Source organism: Mesoplodon bidens, assembly GCF_964165515.1.
Source record: "Mesoplodon bidens genome assembly, chromosome: Y".
Taxonomy (NCBI): domain Eukaryota; kingdom Metazoa; phylum Chordata; class Mammalia; order Artiodactyla; family Ziphiidae; genus Mesoplodon; species Mesoplodon bidens.
Window position 1 is genome coordinate 26,971,917 of NC_138180.1, and position 21,544 is coordinate 26,993,460.

Below are 21,544 nucleotides of genomic sequence, written 5' to 3' on the forward strand. Positions count from 1 at the left end.
ACCTTTTAATATTTAGCTTTGTCAATGACATGTACTTTAAATATGCTTTAGAGATCCTTCCAGACTTTGAAAACATCCTTGTTCCTTGTTTCATTTCCAGTTTTATGTATATTATCTGCCTTGCACCTGATTATTCCAACATGTGATGGATGGCCTGGGGAATCTAACACTGGTATTGATTGTTTTTGCTAATTGTCTCCCCCTTGTAGCTGATTTCTTCATTATTGTGTAAACTTAGATCATGAGCTCATGTTTAGCTAAACAGTTGACATTGTAAGAGGCTTAGGTGTGAACGCTCGTAAGCTTCATCAGAAAGTCGGCAAAGATTTATTTGTGTCCTTCCAATGAGTTGCCCGCTAGGACCCCGTTTTCTACAAGTGTTCGTCCAATACTTCCTCTAGAGGCAGGGACTCAGACAGGGCTGCTTTGTGGCCTCCGATCTGGGGCCGGGGCAGTGAGCGGCGTGTGGCCTGGGCAGGGGCCTCTCCGCGTGTGTCCCAGTGACCCATCTGCCTGCACACTTCGGTCCCCTGGCAGGAAGCTACGATGCCCAGACCTATGGTTAGCTCTGCAGCGAGTTTTTCTGCACGGACAGGTTCCACACACACTTCAAGTAAGATGGCGGCCTGAGTGGAAAGGTGAGAGTTTGGGCAGCTGTGCAGACAAAGAATGCACACTTTGGCCTGGGCCTAAATGCTTGTGACAGCCCACTGGGCCTGCCGTGCTCTGAGGGCCCTGCCTTGGGGCCCCCGCTCCTCTGCCCTTTGTTCAGTCAGAGCAGAGATGGCCACACCCACTCCCTCAGTGAGGGCAGTGTTCCAACCGCCCTCAGCCCCGCCCCCTCTCCCCAGGTTACCATGGACTACAGATGCTGCATTCTGAGGCCTGGGCGTTCCGAGAATGCCAAGGGCAGACATGATGACCTTAAATGATTTCCTCTTGTGTCAGTTTTGGTAAACTTTAGGAGCTAGGAAATGGTCCACTTTAAAAAAATGTTCAAATTTACTGGCATTTCAGATATTCTCTGCTATAACATTGTCCTGATTGTCTCCGTATATTCTTTACTTATGTTTTTGTTTTCCTTAATCAAAGTGTGTCTTTTAAATCTTTTCAAAAATATTCTTTGGACTTACTACCTCACCTGAATTTTATACGTTTTCTGTTGTATTAAGTTCTGCTCATATCTTTATTTATCGTTTTTCTATGTTTTCAGGGTTTATTGTTTTGATCTTCTGATGTCATATAAAACACATGGTTATTCATTTTAATAAATCTTTTTCCTTATAAAGATTTGAACTTTTAAAGATTCCAGCTTACTTGTAAGATTCTAAGGCTCAGGTCCTCTACATTTTTGCAGGCCTAAGGCTTGGTTCAATATATAGCAATGTATATATTGACCTATTTTCCCCTCGACTTTCTGTGATTCCCTACATCTCACCTTTCTGTGCAGACAAGCCATTTGAAATATCCTTAACTTATTTCAAAGCCAATAAGAGTTTGAAATAATGTGTATTTTTTAGAGAAATCGTCTTATAGAATTAGGCAGAAAATCTGACCAGCCATAGTTTTCAAAACAGCATAAATTCACTCTTCTCAAAGATTAATCTGTTGTATTACACAACCTTTGAGTATTTATCTTTATCAATGACATGTACTTTAAAAATGTTTTAAACATCCTACCAGTCTTTGAAAACATCCTTGTTCCTTGTTTCAGTTCCAGTTTTATGTATATTTTCTGTCTTGCACCAGATTATTCCAACATCTGATGGATGGCCTTGGGAATCTAATTCTGGTATTGATTGTTTTTGCTGATTGTCTCCCCCTTGTATCTGATATCTTCATTATTGTGTAAATTTAGATCATGAGCTCATGTTTAGCTAAACAGCTGACCTTGTAAGAGGCTTAGGTGTGAACGCTCGTAAGCTTCTTCAGAAAGTCGGCAAAGATTTATTTGTGTCCCTCCAATGAGTTGCCCGCGAGGACCCCGTTTTCTACAAGTGTTGTTCCAATACTTCCTCTAGACGCAGGGACTCAGACAGGGCTGCTTTGCGGCCCCCGATCTGGGGCAGTGGCAGTGGGTGGCCTGTGGCCCGGGCAGGAGACTCTCCGCGTGTGTACCAAGGACCCATCAGCCTGCGAACTTCGGTCACCTGGCGGAAGATACGATGCCCAGATCTATGGTTAGCTGTGCAGCGAGGTGTATTGCGTGGACAGGTTTCACACACACTTCAAGTAAGAGGGCGGCTTGAGTGGATAGGTGAGAGTTTTTGTATCTGTGCCGACAAAGAAGGCGCTCTTCGGCATGGACCTAAATGCTTGTGACACAACACTGGGACTGCCGGGCTCTGAGGGCCCTGCCCTGGGCCCCTGCTCCCCTGCCCTTTGTTCAGTCACAGCAGAGATGGCCACTCCCACTCCCTCAGTGAGGGCAGTGTTCCAACCTCCCTCACCCGCCCCCATCTCCACAGGTTACCATGGACTACAGATGCTGCATTCTGAGGCCAGGGCGTTCCGAGAATGCCAAGGGCAGACATGATGACCTTAAATGACTTCCTCTTGTGTCAGTTTTGGTAAACTTTAGGAGCTAGGAAATGGTCCAGTTTACAGAAATGTTCTAATTTACTGGCATTTCCTATATTCTCTGCTGTAACATTGTCCTGATTCTTTCTGTATATTCTTTACTTATGTTTGTGTTTTCCTAAATCAAAGTGTGTCTTTTAAATCTTTTCAAAGAATATTCTTTGGACTTACTACATCACCTGAATTTTATACGTTTTCTGTTGTATTAAGTTCTGCTCATATTTTTACTTATCTTTTTTCTATGTTCTCAGGGTTTATTGTTTTGATCTTCTGATGTCAATTAAAACACTTGGTTATTCATTTTCATAAATCTATTTACTTATAAAGATTTGAACTTTTGAAGATTCCAGCTTACTTGTAAGTTTCTAAGGGTCAGGTCCTCTACATTGTTGTAGGCCTAAGGCTCAGTTCACCATATAGCAATGTATATATTGACCTATTTTCCCCTCGACTTTCTGTGATTCCCTACATCTCACCTTTCTTTGCAGACAAGCCATTTGAAATACACAACTTATTTCACAGCCAATAAGTCTTTGAAATAATGTGTATTTTTTAGCGAAATCTTATATAATTAGGCAGAAAATCTGACATGCCATAGTTTTCAAAACAGCATAATTTCACGCTTTTCTATGATGAATCTGTTGTATTACACAACCTTTTAATATTTAGCTTTGTCAATGATATGTACTTTAAATATGCTTTAGAGATCCTTCCAGACTTTGAAAACATCCTTGTTCCTTGTTTCATTTCCAGTTTTATGTATATTATCTGCCTTGCACCTGATTATTCCAACATGTGATGAATGGCCTAGGGAATCTAATTCTGGTATTGATTGTTTTTGCTAATTGTCTCCCCCTTGTAGCTGATTTCTTCATTATTGTGTACATTTAGATCATGAGCTCATGTTTAGCTAAACAGTTGACATTGTAAGAGGCTTAGGTGTGAACGCTCGTAAGCTACATCAGAAATTCGCAAAGATTTATTTGTGTCCTTCCAAAGAGTAGCCCGCTAGGACCCCGATTTCTACAAGTGTTGGTCCTATACTTCCTCTAGAGGCAGGGACTCAGACAGGGCTGCTTTGTGGCCCCCGATCTGGGGCCGGGGCCGTGAGCGGCCTGTGGCACGGTCAGGAAGCTCTCCGCGTGTGTCCCAGGGACCCATCTGCCTGCGAACTTCGGTCCCCTGGCAGGAAGCTACGATGCCCAGACGTATGGTTAGCTGTGCAGCGAGGGGTACTGCGTGGACAGGTTCCACACACACTTTAAGTATGAGGGCGGGCTGAGTGGAAAGGTTAGTGTTTGGGCAGCTGTGGAGACAAAGAAGGCGCACTTTGGCCAGGGCCTAAATGCTTGTGACACCCCATTGGGCCTGCCGGGCTCTGAGGGCCCTGCCCTGGGACCCCTGCTCCCTTGGCTTTGTTCAGTCACAGCAGAGATGGCCACACCCACTCCCTCAGTGAGGGCAGTGTTCCAACCTCCCTCAGCCCCGCCCCCTGCCCGCAGGTTACCATGGACTACAGATGCTGCATTCTGAGGCCAGGGCATTCCGAGAATGCAAAGGGCAGACATGATGACCTTAAATGATTTCCTCTTGTGTCAGTTTTGGTAAACTTTAGGAGCTAGGAATTGGTCCACTTTACAGAAATGTTCTAATTTACTGGCATTTCCTATATTCTCTGCTATAACTTTGTCCTGATTCTTTCTGTATATTGTTTACTTATGTTTTTGTTTTCCTTAATCAAAGTGTGTCTTTTAAATCTTTTCAAAGAATATTCTTTGGACTTACTAAATCACCTCAATTTTATACGTTTTCTATTGTATTAAATTCTGCTCATATCTTTATTTATCTTTTTTCTATGTTCTCAGGGTTTATTGTTTGGATGTTCTGATGTCAATTAAAACACTTGGTTATTCATTTTAATAAATCTTTTTACTTATAAAGATTTGAACTTTTCAAGATTCCAGCTTACTTGTAAGTTTCTAAGGGTCAGGTCCTCTACATTGTGGCTGGCCTAAGTCTTAGTTCACCATATAGCAATGTATATATTGACCTATTTTCCCCTCGACTTTCTGTGATTCCCTACATCTCACCTTTCTTTGCAGACAAGCCATTTGAAATACCCTTATTTCACAGCCCATAAGTCTTTGAAATAATGTGTATTTTTTAGAGAAATCTTCTTATATAATTAGGCGGAAAATCTGACTTGCCATAGTTTTCAAAACAGCATAATTTCACTCTGCTCAATGATGAATCTGTTGTATTACACAATCTTTGAGTATTTACCTTTGTCAATGACATGTTCTTTAAAAATGTTTTAGAGATCCTACCAGTCTTTGAAAACATCCTTGTTCCTTGTTTCAGTTCCAGTTTTATGTATATTTTCTGCCTTGCACCTGATTATTCCAACATCTGATGGATGGCCTAGGGAATCTCATTCTGGTATTGATTGTTTTTGCTGATGGTCTCCCCCTGTAGCTGATTACTTCATTATTCTGTAAATTTAGATCATGAGCTCATGTTTAGCTAAACAGCTGACCTTGTAAGAGGATTAGGTGTGAACGCTCGTAAGCTTCATCAGAAAGTCGGCAAAGATTTATTTGTGTCCCTCCAATGAGTTGCCCACGAGGACCCCGTTTTCTACAAGTGTTGGTTCAATACTTCCTCTAGAGGCAGGGACTCAGACAGGGCTGCTTTGCGTCCCCAGATCTGGGGCAGTGGCAGTGGGCGGCCTTTGGCCCGGGCAGAAGTCTCTCCGCATGTGTCCCAGGGACCCATCTGCCTGCGAACTTCGGTCACCTGGCAGGAAGCTACGATGCCCAGACCTATGGTTAGCTGTGCAGCGAGGTGTATTGCGCGGACAGGTTTCACACACACTTCAAGTAAGAGGGCGGCCTGAGTGGATAGGTGAGAGTTTGGGCAGCTGTGCAGACAAAGAAGGCGCTCTTCGGCCAGTGCCTAAATGCTTGTGACACCCCAATGGGACTGCCGGGCTCTGAGGGCCCTGCCATGGGCCACTGCTCCCCTGCCCTTTGTTCAGTCACAGCAGAGATGGCCACTCCCACTCCCTCAGTGAGGGCAGTGTTCCAACCGCCCTCAGCCCCGCCCCCTCTCCCCAGGTTACCATGGACTACAGATGCTGCATTCTGAGGCCTGGGCATTCCGAGAATGCCAAGGGCAGACATGATGACCTTAAATGATTTCCTCTTGTGTCAGTTTTGGTAAACTTTAGGAGCTAGGAAATGGTCCACTTTACAGAAATGTTCTAATTTACTGGCATTTCCTATATTCTCTGCTGTAACATTGTCCTGATTCTTTCTGTATATTCTTTACTTATGTTTGTGTTTTCCTAAATCAAAGTGTGTCTTTTAAATCTTTTCAAAGAATATTCTTTGGACTTACTACATCACCTGAGTTTTATACGTTTTCTGTTGTATTAAGTTCTGCTCATATTTTTATTTATCTTTTTTCTATGTTCTCAGGGTTTATTGTTTTGATCTTCTGATGTCAATTAGAAAACTTGGTTATTCATTTTCATAAATCTTTTTACTTATAAAGATTTGAACTTTTGAAGATTCCAGCTTACTTGTAAGTTTCTAAGGGTCAGATCGTCTACATTATTGCTCGCCTAAGGCTTACTTCACCATATAGCAATGTATATATTGACCTATTTTCCTCTCGACTTTCTGTGTTTCCCTACATCTCACCTTTCTTTGCAGACAAGTCATTTGAAATACCCTTATCTTATTTCACAGCCAATAAGTCTTTGAAATAATGTGTATGTTTTAGCGAAATCTTCTTATATAATTAGGCAGAAAATCTGACATGCCATAGATTTCAAAATAGCATAATCTCATTCTTCTCTATGATGAATCTGTTGTATTACACCAACTTTGAATATTTAGCTTTGTCAATGGCATGTACTTTAAAAATGTTTTAGAGATCCTACCAGTCTTTGAAAACATCCTTGTTCCTTGTTTCAGTTCCAGTTTTATGTATATTTTCTGCCTTGAACCTGATTATTCCAACATGTGATGGATGGCCTAGGGAATCTAATTCTGGTATAGATTGTTTTTGCTAATTGTCTCCCCCTTGTAGCTGATTTCTTCATTATTGTGTAAACTTAGATCATGAGCTCATGTTTAGCTAAACAGTTGACATTGTAAGAGGCTTAGGTGTGAAAGCTCGTAAGCTTCATCAGAAAGTCGGCAAAGATTTATTTGTGTCCTTCCAATGAGTTGCCCGCTAGGACCCAGTTTTCTACAAGTGTTGGTCCAATACTTCCTCTAGAGGCAGGGACTCAGACAGGGCTGCTTTGTGGCCTCCGATCTGGGGCCGGGACAGTGAGCGGCGTGTGGCCCTGGCAGGAGCCTCTCCGCGTGTGTCCCAGTGACCCATCTGCCTGCACACTTCTGTCCCCTGGCAGGAAGCTACGATGCCCAGACCTATGGTTCGCTCTGCAGCGAATTTTACTGCACGGACAGGTTTCACACACACTTCAAGTAAGATGGCGGCCTGAGTGGAAAGGTGAGAGATTGGGCAGCTGTGCAGACAAAGAAGGCGCCCTTTGGCCAGGGCCTAAATGCTTGTGACACCCCACTGGGCCTGCCGGGCTCTGAGGGCCCTGCCCTGGGCCTCCTGCTTCCCTGCCCTTTGTTCAGTCACAGCAGAGATGGCCACACCCACTCCCACAGTGAGGGCAGTGTTCCAACCGCCCTCAGCCCCGCCCCTTCTCCGCAGGTTACCATGGACTACAGATGCTGCATTCTGAGGCCAGGGCGTTCAAAGAATGCCAAGGGCAGACATGATGACCTTAAATGATTTCCTCTTGTGTCAGTTTTGGTAAACGTTAGGAGCTATTAAATGGTCCACTTTACAAAAATGTTCCAATTTACTGGCATTTCAGATTTCTCTGCTATAACATTGTCCTGATTCTCTCTGTATATTCTTTACTTATGTTTGTGTTTTCCTAAATCAAAGTGTGTCTTTCAAATCTTGTCAAAGAATATTCTTTGGAATTACTACATCACCTGAATTTTATACGTTTTCTGTTGTATTAAGTTCTGCTCATATTTTTATTTAACTTTTTACTATGTTCTCAGGGTTTATTGTTTTGATCTTCTGATGTCAATTAAAACACTTGGTTATTCATTTCCATAAATCTATTTACTTATAAAGATTTGAACTTTTGAAGATTCCAGCTTACTTGTAAGTTTCTAAGGGTCAGGTCCTCTACATTGTTGCGGGCCTAAGGCTTAGTTCACCATATAGCAATGTATATATTGACCTATTTTCCCCTCGACTTTCTGTGATTCCCTACATCTCACCTATCTTTGCAGACAAGCCATTTGAAATACACTTAACTTATTTCACAGCCAATAAGTCTTTGAAATAATGTGTATTTTTTAACGAAATCTTCTTATATAATTAGGCAGAAAATCTGACATGCCATAGTTTTCAAAACAGCATAATTTCACTCTTTTCTATGATGAATCTGTTGTATTACACAACCTTTTAATATTTAGCTTTGTCAATGACATGTACTTTAAATATGCTTTAGAGATCCTTCCAGACTTTGAAAACATCCTTGTTCCTTGTTTCATTTCCAGTTTTATGTATATTATCTGCCTTGCACCTGATTATTCCAACATGTGATGGATGGCCTGGGGAATCTAACACTGGTATTGATTGTTTTTGCTAATTGTCTCCCCCTTGTAGCTGATTTCTTCATTATTGTGTAAACTTAGATCATGAGCTCATGTTTAGCTAAACAGTTGACATTGTAAGAGGCTTAGGTGTGAACGCTCGTAAGCTTCATCAGAAAGTCGGCAAAGATTTATTTGTGTCCTTCCAATGAGTTGCCCGCTAGGACCCCGTTTTCTACAAGTGTTCGTCCAATACTTCCTCTAGAGGCAGGGACTCAGACAGGGCTGCTTTGTGGCCTCCGATCTGGGGCCGGGGCAGTGAGCGGCGTGTGGCCCGGGCAGGGGCCTCTCCGCGTGTGTCCCAGTGACCCATCTGCCTGCACACTTCGGTCCCCTGGCAGGAAGCTACGATGCCCAGACCTATGGTTAGCTCTGCAGCGAGTTTTTCTGCACGGACAGGTTCCACACACACTTCAAGTAAGATGGCGGCCTGAGTGGAAAGGTGAGAGTTTGGGCAGCTGTGCAGACAAAGAATGCACACTTTGGCCTGGGCCTAAATGCTTGTGACAGCCCACTGGGCCTGCCGTGCTCTGAGGGCCCTGCCTTGGGGCCCCCGCTCCTCTGCCCTTTGTTCAGTCAGAGCAGAGATGGCCACACCCACTCCCTCAGTGAGGGCAGTGTTCCAACCGCCCTCAGCCCCGCCCCCTCTCCCCAGGTTACCATGGACTACAGATGCTGCATTCTGAGGCCTGGGCGTTCCGAGAATGCCAAGGGCAGACATGATGACCTTAAATGATTTCCTCTTGTGTCAGTTTTGGTAAACTTTAGGAGCTAGGAAATGGTCCACTTTAAAAAAATGTTCAAATTTACTGGCATTTCAGATATTCTCTGCTATAACATTGTCCTGATTGTCTCCGTATATTCTTTACTTATGTTTTTGTTTTCCTTAATCAAAGTGTGTCTTTTAAATCTTTTCAAAAATATTCTTTGGACTTACTACCTCACCTGAATTTTATACGTTTTCTGTTGTATTAAGTTCTGCTCATATCTTTATTTATCGTTTTTCTATGTTTTCAGGGTTTATTGTTTTGATCTTCTGATGTCATATAAAACACATGGTTATTCATTTTAATAAATCTTTTTCCTTATAAAGATTTGAACTTTTAAAGATTCCAGCTTACTTGTAAGATTCTAAGGCTCAGGTCCTCTACATTTTTGCAGGCCTAAGGCTTGGTTCAATATATAGCAATGTATATATTGACCTATTTTCCCCTCGACTTTCTGTGATTCCCTACATCTCACCTTTCTGTGCAGACAAGCCATTTGAAATATCCTTAACTTATTTCAAAGCCAATAAGAGTTTGAAATAATGTGTATTTTTTAGAGAAATCGTCTTATAGAATTAGGCAGAAAATCTGACCAGCCATAGTTTTCAAAACAGCATAAATTCACTCTTCTCAAAGATTAATCTGTTGTATTACACAACCTTTGAGTATTTATCTTTATCAATGACATGTACTTTAAAAATGTTTTAAACATCCTACCAGTCTTTGAAAACATCCTTGTTCCTTGTTTCAGTTCCAGTTTTATGTATATTTTCTGTCTTGCACCAGATTATTCCAACATCTGATGGATGGCCTTGGGAATCTAATTCTGGTATTGATTGTTTTTGCTGATTGTCTCCCCCTTGTATCTGATATCTTCATTATTGTGTAAATTTAGATCATGAGCTCATGTTTAGCTAAACAGCTGACCTTGTAAGAGGCTTAGGTGTGAACGCTCGTAAGCTTCTTCAGAAAGTCGGCAAAGATTTATTTGTGTCCCTCCAATGAGTTGCCCGCGAGGACCCCGTTTTCTACAAGTGTTGTTCCAATACTTCCTCTAGACGCAGGGACTCAGACAGGGCTGCTTTGCGGCCCCCGATCTGGGGCAGTGGCAGTGGGTGGCCTGTGGCCCGGGCAGGAGACTCTCCGCGTGTGTACCAAGGACCCATCAGCCTGCGAACTTCTGTCACCTGGCGGAAGATACGATGCCCAGATCTATGGTTAGCTGTGCAGCGAGGTGTATTGCGTGGACAGGTTTCACACACACTTCAAGTAAGAGGGCGGCTTGAGTGGATAGGTGAGAGTTTTTGTATCTGTGCCGACAAAGAAGGCGCTCTTCGGCATGGACCTAAATGCTTGTGACACACCACTGGGACTGCCGGGCTCTGAGGGCCCTGCCCTGGGCCCCTGCTCCCCTGCCCTTTGTTCAGTCACAGCAGAGATGGCCACTCCCACTCCCTCAGTGAGGGCAGTGTTCCAACCTCCCTCACCCGCCCCCATCTCCACAGGTTACCATGGACTACAGATGCTGCATTCTGAGGCCAGGGCGTTCCGAGAATGCCAAGGGCAGACATGATGACCTTAAATGACTTCCTCTTGTGTCAGTTTTGGTAAACTTTAGGAGCTAGGAAATGGTCCAGTTTACAGAAATGTTCTAATTTACTGGCATTTCCTATATTCTCTGCTGTAACATTGTCCTGATTCTTTCTGTATATTCTTTACTTATGTTTGTGTTTTCCTAAATCAAAGTGTGTCTTTTAAATCTTTTCAAAGAATATTCTTTGGACTTACTACATCACCTGAATTTTATACGTTTTCTGTTGTATTAAGTTCTGCTCATATTTTTACTTATCTTTTTTCTATGTTCTCAGGGTTTATTGTTTTGATCTTCTGATGTCAATTAAAACACTTGGTTATTCATTTTCATAAATCTATTTACTTATAAAGATTTGAACTTTTGAAGATTCCAGCTTACTTGTAAGTTTCTAAGGGTCAGGTCCTCTACATTGTTGTAGGCCTAAGGCTCAGTTCACCATATAGCAATGTATATATTGACCTATTTTCCCCTCGACTTTCTGTGATTCCCTACATCTCACCTTTCTTTGCAGACAAGCCATTTGAAATACACAACTTATTTCACAGCCAATAAGTCTTTGAAATAATGTGTATTTTTTAGCGAAATCTTATATAATTAGGCAGAAAATCTGACATGCCATAGTTTTCAAAACAGCATAATTTCACGCTTTTCTATGATGAATCTGTTGTATTACACAACCTTTTAATATTTAGCTTTGTCAATGATATGTACTTTAAATATGCTTTAGAGATCCTTCCAGACTTTGAAAACATCCTTGTTCCTTGTTTCATTTCCAGTTTTATGTATATTATCTGCCTTGCACCTGATTATTCCAACATGTGATGAATGGCCTAGGGAATCTAATTCTGGTATTGATTGTTTTTGCTAATTGTCTCCCCCTTGTAGCTGATTTCTTCATTATTGTGTACATTTAGATCATGAGCTCATGTTTAGCTAAACAGTTGACATTGTAAGAGGCTTAGGTGTGAACGCTCGTAAGCTACATCAGAAATTCGCAAAGATTTATTTGTGTCCTTCCAAAGAGTAGCCCGCTAGGACCCCGATTTCTACAAGTGTTGGTCCTATACTTCCTCTAGAGGCAGGGACTCAGACAGGGCTGCTTTGTGGCCCCCGATCTGGGGCCGGGGCCGTGAGCGGCCTGTGGCACGGTCAGGAAGCTCTCCGCGTGTGTCCCAGGGACCCATCTGCCTGCGAACTTCGGTCCCCTGGCAGGAAGCTACGATGCCCAGACGTATGGTTAGCTGTGCAGCGAGGGGTACTGCGTGGACAGGTTCCACACACACTTTAAGTATGAGGGCGGGCTGAGTGGAAAGGTTAGTGTTTGGGCAGCTGTGGAGACAAAGAAGGCGCACTTTGGCCAGGGCCTAAATGCTTGTGACACCCCATTGGGCCTGCCGGGCTCTGAGGGCCCTGCCCTGGGACCCCTGCTCCCTTGGCTTTGTTCAGTCACAGCAGAGATGGCCACACCCACTCCCTCAGTGAGGGCAGTGTTCCAACCTCCCTCAGCCCCGCCCCCTGCCCGCAGGTTACCATGGACTACAGATGCTGCATTCTGAGGCCAGGGCATTCCGAGAATGCAAAGGGCAGACATGATGACCTTAAATGATTTCCTCTTGTGTCAGTTTTGGTAAACTTTAGGAGCTAGGAATTGGTCCACTTTACAGAAATGTTCTAATTTACTGGCATTTCCTATATTCTCTGCTATAACTTTGTCCTGATTCTTTCTGTATATTGTTTACTTATGTTTTTGTTTTCCTTAATCAAAGTGTGTCTTTTAAATCATTTCAAAGAATATTCTTTGGACTTACTAAATCACCTCAATTTTATACGTTTTCTATTGTATTAAATTCTGCTCATATCTTTATTTATCTTTTTTCTATGTTCTCAGGGTTTATTGTTTGGATGTTCTGATGTCAATTAAAACACTTGGTTATTCATTTTAATAAATCTTTTTACTTATAAAGATTTGAACTTTTCAAGATTCCAGCTTACTTGTAAGTTTCTAAGGGTCAGGTCCTCTACATTGTGGCTGGCCTAAGTCTTAGTTCACCATATAGCAATGTATATATTGACCTATTTTCCCCTCGACTTTCTGTGATTCCCTACATCTCACCTTTCTTTGCAGACAAGCCATTTGAAATACCCTTATTTCACAGCCCATAAGTCTTTGAAATAATGTGTATTTTTTAGAGAAATCTTCTTATATAATTAGGCGGAAAATCTGACTTGCCATAGTTTTCAAAACAGCATAATTTCACTCTGCTCAATGATGAATCTGTTGTATTACACAATCTTTGAGTATTTACCTTTGTCAATGACATGTTCTTTAAAAATGTTTTAGAGATCCTACCAGTCTTTGAAAACATCCTTGTTCCTTGTTTCAGTTCCAGTTTTATGTATATTTTCTGCCTTGCACCTGATTATTCCAACATCTGATGGATGGCCTAGGGAATCTCATTCTGGTATTGATTGTTTTTGCTGATGGTCTCCCCCTGTAGCTGATTTCTTCATTATTCTGTAAATTTAGATCATGAGCTCATGTTTAGCTAAACAGCTGACCTTGTAAGAGGATTAGGTGTGAACGCTCGTAAGCTTCATCAGAAAGTCGGCAAAGATTTATTTGTGTCCCTCCAATGAGTTGCCCACGAGGACCCCGTTTTCTACAAGTGTTGGTTCAATACTTCCTCTAGAGGCAGGGACTCAGACAGGGCTGCTTTGCGTCCCCAGATCTGGGGCAGTGGCTGTGGGCGGCCTTTGGCCCGGGCAGAAGTCTCTCCGCGTGTGTCCCAGGGACCCATCTGCCTGCGAACTTCGGTCACCTGGCAGGAAGCTACGATGCCCAGACCTATGGTTAGCTGTGCAGCGAGGTGTATTGCGCGGACAGGTTTCACACACACTTCAAGTAAGAGGGCGGCCTGAGTGGATAGGTGAGAGTTTGGGCAGCTGTGCAGACAAAGAAGGCGCTCTTCGGCCAGTGCCTAAATGCTTGTGACACCCCAATGGGACTGCCGGGCTCTGAGGGCCCTGCCATGGGCCACTGCTCCCCTGCCCTTTGTTCAGTCACAGCAGAGATGGCCACTCCCACTCCCTCAGTGAGGGCAGTGTTCCAACCGCCCTCAGCCCCGCCCCCTCTCCCCAGGTTACCATGGACTACAGATGCTGCATTCTGAGGCCTGGGCATTCCGAGAATGCCAAGGGCAGACATGATGACCTTAAATGATTTCCTCTTGTGTCAGTTTTGGTAAACTTTAGGAGCTAGGAAATGGTCCACTTTACAGAAATGTTCTAATTTACTGGCATTTCCTATATTCTCTGCTGTAACATTGTCCTGATTCTTTCTGTATATTCTTTACTTATGTTTGTGTTTTCCTAAATCAAAGTGTGTCTTTTAAATCTTTTCAAAGAATATTCTTTGGACTTACTACATCACCTGAATTTTATACGTTTTCTGTTGTATTAAGTTCTGCTCATATTTTTACTTATCTTTTTTCTATGTTCTCAGGGTTTATTGTTTTGATCTTCTGATGTCAATTAAAACACTTGGTTATTCATTTTCATAAATCTATTTACTTATAAAGATTTGAACTTTTGAAGATTCCAGCTTACTTGTAAGTTTCTAAGGGTCAGGTCCTCTACATTGTTGTAGGCCTAAGGCTTAGTTCACCATATAGCAATGTATATATTGACCTATTTTCCCCTCGACTTTCTGTGATTCCCTACATCTCACCTTTCTTTGCAGACAAGCCATTTGAAATACACAACTTATTTCACAGCCAATAAGTCTTTGAAATAATGTGTATTTTTTAGCGAAATCTTCTTATATAATTAGGCAGAAAATCTGACATGCCATAGTTTTCAAAACAGCATAATTTCACGCTTTTCTATGATGAATCTGTTGTATTACACAACCTTTTAATATTTAGCTTTGTCAATGATATGTACTTTAAATATGGTTTAGAGATCCTTCCAGACTTTGAAAACATCCTTGTTCCTTGTTTCATTTCCAGTTTTATGTATATTATCTGCCTTGCACCTGATTATTCCAACATGTGATGAATGGCCTAGGGAATCTAATTCTGGTATTGATTGTTTTTGCTAATTGTCTCCCCCTTGTAGCTGATTTCTTCATTATTGTGTACATTTAGATCATGAGCTCATGTTTAGCTAAACAGTTGACATTGTAAGAGGCTTAGGTGTGAACGCTCGTAAGCTACATCAGAAATTCGCAAAGATTTATTTGTGTCCTTCCAAAGAGTTGCCCGCTAGGACCCCGTTTTCTACAAGTGTTGGTCCTATACTTCCTCTAGAGGCAGGGACTCAGACAGGGCTGCTTTGTGGCCCCCGATCTGGGGCCGGGGCCGTGAGCGGCCTGTGGCACGGTCAGGAAGCTCTCCGCGTGTGTCCCAGGGACCCATCTGCCTGCGAACTTCGGTCCCCTGGCAGGAAGCTACGATGCCCAGACGTATGGTTAGCTGTGCAGCGAGGGGTACTGCGTGGACAGGTTCCACACACACTTTAAGTATGAGGGCGGGCTGAGTGGAAAGGTTAGTGTTTGGGCAGCTGTGGAGACAAAGAAGGCGCACTTTGGCCAGGGCCTAAATGCTTGTGACACCCCATTGGGCCTGCCGGGCTCTGAGGGCCCTGCCCTGGGACCCCTGCTCCCTTGGCTTTGTTCAGTCACAGCAGAGATGGCCACACCCACTCCCTCAGTGAGGGCAGTGTTCCAACATCCCTCAGCCCCGCCCCCTCTCCGCAGGTTACCATGGACTACAGATGCTGCATTCTGAGGCCAGGGCATTCCGAGAATGCCAAGGGCAGACATGATGACCTTAAATGATTACCTCTTGTGTCAGTTTTGGTAAACTTTAGGAGCTAGGAATTGGTCCACTTTACAGAAATGTTCTAATTTACTGGCATTTCCTATATTCTCTGCTATAACTTTGTCCTGATTCTTTCTGTATATTGTTTACTTATGTTTTTGTTTTCCTTAATCAAAGTGTGTCTTAAATCTTTTCAAAGAATATTCTTTGGACTTACTAAATCACCTCAATTTTATACGTTTTCTATTGTATTAAATTCTGCTCATATCTTTATTTATCTTTTTTCTATGTTCTCAGGGTTTATTGTTTGGATGTTCTGATGTCAATTAAAACACTTGGTTATTCATTTTAATAAATCTTTTTACTTATAAATATTTGAACTTTTGAAGATTCCAGCTTACTTGTAAGTTTCTAAGGGTCAGGTCCTCTATATTGTTGCTGGCCTAAGGCTTAGTTCACCCTATAGCAATGTATATATTGACCTATTTTCCCCTCGACTTTCTGTGATTCCCTACATCTCACCTTTCTTTGCAGACAAGCCATTTGAAATACCCTTATTTCACAGCCCATAAGTCTTTGAAATAATGTGTATTTTTTAGAGAAATCTTCTTATATAATTAGGCGGAAAATCTGACTTGCCATAGTTTTCAAAACAGCATAATTTCACTCTGCTCAATGATGAATCTGTTGTATTACACAATCTTTGAGTATTTACCTTTGTCAATGACATGTTCTTTAAAAATGTTTTAGAGATCCTACCAGTCTTTGAAAACATCCTTGTTCCTTGTTTCAGTCCCAGTTTTATGTATATTATCTGCCTTGCACCTGATTATTCCAACATGTGATGGATGGCCTAGGGAATCTAATTCTGCTATTGATTGTTTTTGCTAATTGTCTCCCCCTTTTAGCTGGTTTCTTCATTATTGTGTACATTTAGATCATGAGCTCATGTTTAGCTAAACAGCTGACCTTGTAATAGGATTAGGTGTGAACGCTCGTAAGCTTCATCAGAAAGTCACAAGGATTTATTTGTGTCCCTCCAATGAGTTGCCCGCTAGGACCCCGTTTTCTACAAGTGTTGGTCCTATACTTCCTCTAGAGGCAGGGACTCAGAGAGGGCTGCTTTGCGGCCCCCGATCTGGGGCCGGGGCAGTGAGCGGCCTATGGCCCTGTCAGGAAGCTCTCCGCGTGTGTCCCAGGGACCCATCTGCCTGCGAACTTCGGTCCCCTGGCAGGAAGCTACGATGCCCAGACCTATGGTTAGCTGTGCAGCGAGGGGTACTGCGTGGACAGGTTTCACACACACTTCAAGTATGAGGGCGGGCTGAGTGGAAAGGTTAGTGTTTGGGCAGCTGTGCAAACAAAGAAGGCGCCCTTTGGCCTGGGCCTACATGTTTGTGACACCCCATTGGGCCTGCCGGGCTCTGAGGGCCCTGCGTGGGACCCCTGCTCCCTTGCCTTTGTTCAGTCACAGCAGAGATGGCCACACCCACTCCCTCAGTGAGGGCAGTGTTCCAACCTCCCTCAGCCCCGCCCCCTGCCCGCAGGTTACCATGGACTACAGATGCTGCATTCTGAGGCCAGGGCGTTCCGAGAATGACAAGGGCAGACATGATGATCTTAAATGATTTCCTCTTGTGTCAGTTTTGGTAAACTTTAGGAGCTAGGAAATGGTCCACTTTACAGGAATATTCAAATTTACTGGCATTTCCTATATTCTCTGCTATAACTTTGTCCTGATTCTTTCTGTATATTGTTTACTAATGTTTTTGTTCTCCTTAATGAAAGTGTGTCTTTTAAATCTTTTCAAAGAATATTCTTTGGACTTACTAAATCACCTCAATTTTATACATTTTCTGTTGTATTAAATTCTGCTCATATCTTTATTTATCTTTTTTCTATTCTCTCAGGGTTTATTGTTTTGATCTTCTGATATCAATTAAAACACTTGGTTATTCATTTTTATAAATCTTTTTACCAATAAAGATTTGAACTTTTGAAGATTCCAGCTTACTTATAAGTTTCTAAGGGTCAGATCGTCTACATTATTGCTCGCCTAAGGCTTAGTTCAACATATAGCAATGTATATATTGACCTATTTTCCCCTCGACTTTCTGTGTTTCCCTACATCTCACCTTTCTTTGCAGACAAGCCACTTGAAATACCTTTAACTTATTTCACAGCCAATAAGTCTTTGAAATAATGTGTATGTTTTAGCGAAATCTTCTTATATAATTAGGCAGAAAATCTGACATGCCATAGTTTTCAAAACAGCATAATTTCACTCTTCTCTATGATGAATCTGTTGTATTACACAAACTTTTGAATATTTAGCTTTGTCAATGGCATGTACTTTAAAAATGTTTTAGAGATCCTACCAGTCTTTGAAAACATCCTTGTTCCTTGTTTCAGTTCCAGTTTTATGTATATTTTCTGCCTTGCACCTGAGTATTCCAACATGTGATTGATGGCCTAGGGAATCTAAATCTGGTATTGATTGTTTTTGCTGATTGTCTCCCCCTTGTAGCTGATTTCTTCATTATTGTGTAAATTTAGATCATGAGCTCATGTTTAGCTAAACAGCTGACCTTGTAAGAGGCTTAGGTGTGAACGCTCGTAAGCTTCTTCAGGAAGTCGGCAAAGATTTATTTGTGTCCCTCCAATGAGTTTCCCGCGAGGACCCCGTTTTCTACAAGTGTTGTTCCAATACTTCCTCTAGACGCAGGGACTCAGACAGGGCTGCTTTGCGGCCCCCGATCTGGGGCAGTGGCAGTGGGCGGCCTGTGGCCCGGGCAGGAGACTCTCCGCGTGTGTACCAAGGACCCATCAGCCTGCGAACTTCGGTCACCTGGCAGGAAGATACGATGCCCAGATCTATGGTTAGCTGTGCAGCGAGGTGTATTGCGTGGACAGGTTTCACACACACTTCAAGTAAGAGGGCGGCCTGAGTGGATAGGTGAGAGTTTGGGTATCTGTGCCGACAAAGAAGGCGCTCTTCGGCATGGGCCTAAATGCTTGTGACACACCACTGGGACTGCCGGGCTCTGAGGGCCCTGCCCCGGGCCCCTGCTCCCCTGCCCTTTGTTCAGTCACAGCAGAGATGGCCACTCCCACTCCCTCAGTGAGGGCAGTGTTCCAACCTCCCTCACCCGCCCCCCTCTCCACAGGTTACCATGGACTACAGATGCTGCATTCTGAGGCCAGGGCGTTCCGAGAATGCCAAGGGCAGACATGATGACCTTAAATGACTTCCTCTTGTGTCAGTTTTGGTAAACTTTAGGAGCTAGGAAATGGTCCAGTTTACAGAAATGTTCTAATTTACTGGCATTTCCTATATTCTCTGCTGTAACATTGTCCTGATTCTTTCTGTATATTCTTTACTTATGTTTGTGTTTTCCTAAATCAAAGTGTGTCTTTAAATCTTTTCAAAGAATATTCTTTGGACTTACTACATCACCTGAATTTTATACGTTTTCTGTTGTATTAAGTTCTGCTCATATTTTTACTTATCTTTTTTCTATGTTCTCAGGGTTTATTGTTTTGATCTTCTGATGTCAATTAAAACACTTGGTTATTCATTTTCATAAATCTATTTACTTATAAAGATTTGAACTTTTGAAGATTCCAGCTTACTTGTATGTTTCTAAGGGTCAGGTCCTCTACATTGTTGTAGGCCTAAGGCTTAGTTCACCATATAGCAATGTATATATTGACCTATTTTCCCCTCGACTTTCTGTGATTCCCTACATCTCACCTTTCTTTGCAGACAAGCCATTTGAAATACACAACTTATTTCACAGCCAATAAGTCTTTGAAATAATGTGTATTTTTTAGCGAAATCTTCTTATATAATTAGGCAGAAAATCTGACATGCCATAGTTTTCAAAACAGCATAATTTCACGCTTTTCTATGATGAATCTGTTGTATTACAGAACCTTTTAATATTTAGCTTTGTCAATGATATGTACTTTAAATATGCTTTAGAGATCCTTCCAGACTTTGAAAACATCCTTGTTCCTTGTTTCATTTCCAGTTTTATGTATATTATCTGCCTTGCACCTGATTATTCCAACATGTGATGAATGGCCTAGGGAATCTAATTCTGGTATTGATTGTTTTTGCTAATTGTCTCCCCCTTGTAGCTGATTTCTTCATTATTGTGTACATTTAGATCATGAGCTCATGTTTAGCTAAACAGTTGACATTGTAAGAGGCTTAGGTGTGAACGCTCGTAAGCTACATCAGAAATTCGCAAAGATTTATTTGTGTCCTTCCAAAGAGTTGCCCGCTAGGACCCCGTTTTCTACAAGTGTTGGTCCTATACTTCCTCTAGAGGCAGGGACTCAGACAGGGCTGCTTTGTGGCCCCCGATCTGGGGCCGGGGCCGTGAGCGGCCTGTGGCACGGTCAGGAAGCTCTCCGCGTGTGTCCCAGGGACCCATCTGCCTGCGAACTTCGGTCCCCTGGCAGGAAGCTACGATGCCCAGCCGTATGGTTAGCTGTGCAGCGAGGGGTACTGCGTGGACAGGTTCCACACACACTTTAAGTATGAGGGCGGGCTGAGTGGAAAGGTTAGTGTTTGGGCAGCTGTGGAGACAAAGAAGGCGCACTTTGGCCAGGGCCTAAATGCTTGTGACACCCCATTGGGCCTGCCGGGCTCTGAGGGCCCTGCCCTGGGACCCCTGCTCCCTTGGCTTTGTTCAGTCACAGCAGAGATGGCCACACCCACTCCCTCAGTGAGGGCAGTGTTCCAACCTCCCTCAGCCCCGCGCCCTGCCCGCAGGTTACCATGGACTACAGATGCTGCATTCTGAGGCCAGGGCATTCCGAGAATGCCAAGGGCAGACATGATGACCTTAAATGATTTCCTCTTGTGTCAGTTTTGGTAAACTTTAGGAGCTAGGAATTGGTCCACTTTACAGAAATGTTCTAATTTACTGGCATTTCCTATATTCTCTGCTATAACTTTGTCCTGATTCTTTCTGTATATTGTTTACTTATGTTTTTGTTTTCCTTAATCAAAGTGTGTCTTTTAAATCTTTTCAAAGAATATTCTTTGGACTTACTAAATCACCTCAATTTTATACGTTTTCTATTGTATTAAATTCTGCTCATATCTTTATTTATCTTTTTTCTATGTTCTCAGGGTTTATTGTTTGGATGTTCTGATGTCAATTAAAACACTTGGTTATTCATTTTAATAAATCTTTTTACTTATAAAGATTTGAACTTTTCAAGATTCCAGCTTACTTGTAAGTTTCTAAGGGTCAGGTCCTCTATATTGTTGCTGGCCTAAGGCTTAGTTCACCCTATAGCAATGTATATATTGACCTATTTTCCCCTCGACTTTCTGTGATTCCCTACATCTCACCTTTCTTTGCAGACAAGCCATTTGAAATACCCTTATTTCACAGCCCATAAGTCTTTGAAATAATGTGTATTTTTTAGAGAAATCTTCTTATATAATTAGGCGGAAAATCTGACTTGCCATAGTTTTCAAAACAGCATAATTTCACTCTGCTCAATGATGAATCTGTTGTATTACACAATCTTTGAGTATTTACCTTTGTCAATGACATGTTCTTTAAAAATGTTTTAGAGATCCTACCAGTCTTTGAAAACATCCTTGTTCCTTGTTTCAGTTCCAGTTTTATGTATATTTTCTGCCTTGCACCTGATTATTCCAACATCTGATGGATGGCCTAGGGAATCTCATTCTGGTATTGATTGTTTTTGCTGATGGTCTCCCCCTGTAGCTGATTTCTTCATTATTCTGTAAATTTAGATCATGAGCTCATGTTTAGCTAAACAGCTGACCTTGTAAGAGGATTAGGTGTGAACGCTCGTAAGCTTCATCAGAAAGTCGGCAAAGATTTATTTGTGTCCCTCCAATGAGTTGCCCGCTAGGACCCCGTTTTCTACAAGTGTTGGTTCAATACTTCCTCTAGAGGCAGGGACTCAGACAGGGATGCTTTGCGTCCCCAGATCTGGGGCAGTGGCAGTGGGCGGCCTTTGGCCCGGGCAGAAGTCTCTCCGCGTGTGTCCCAGGGACCCATCTGCCTGCGAACTTCGGTCACCTGG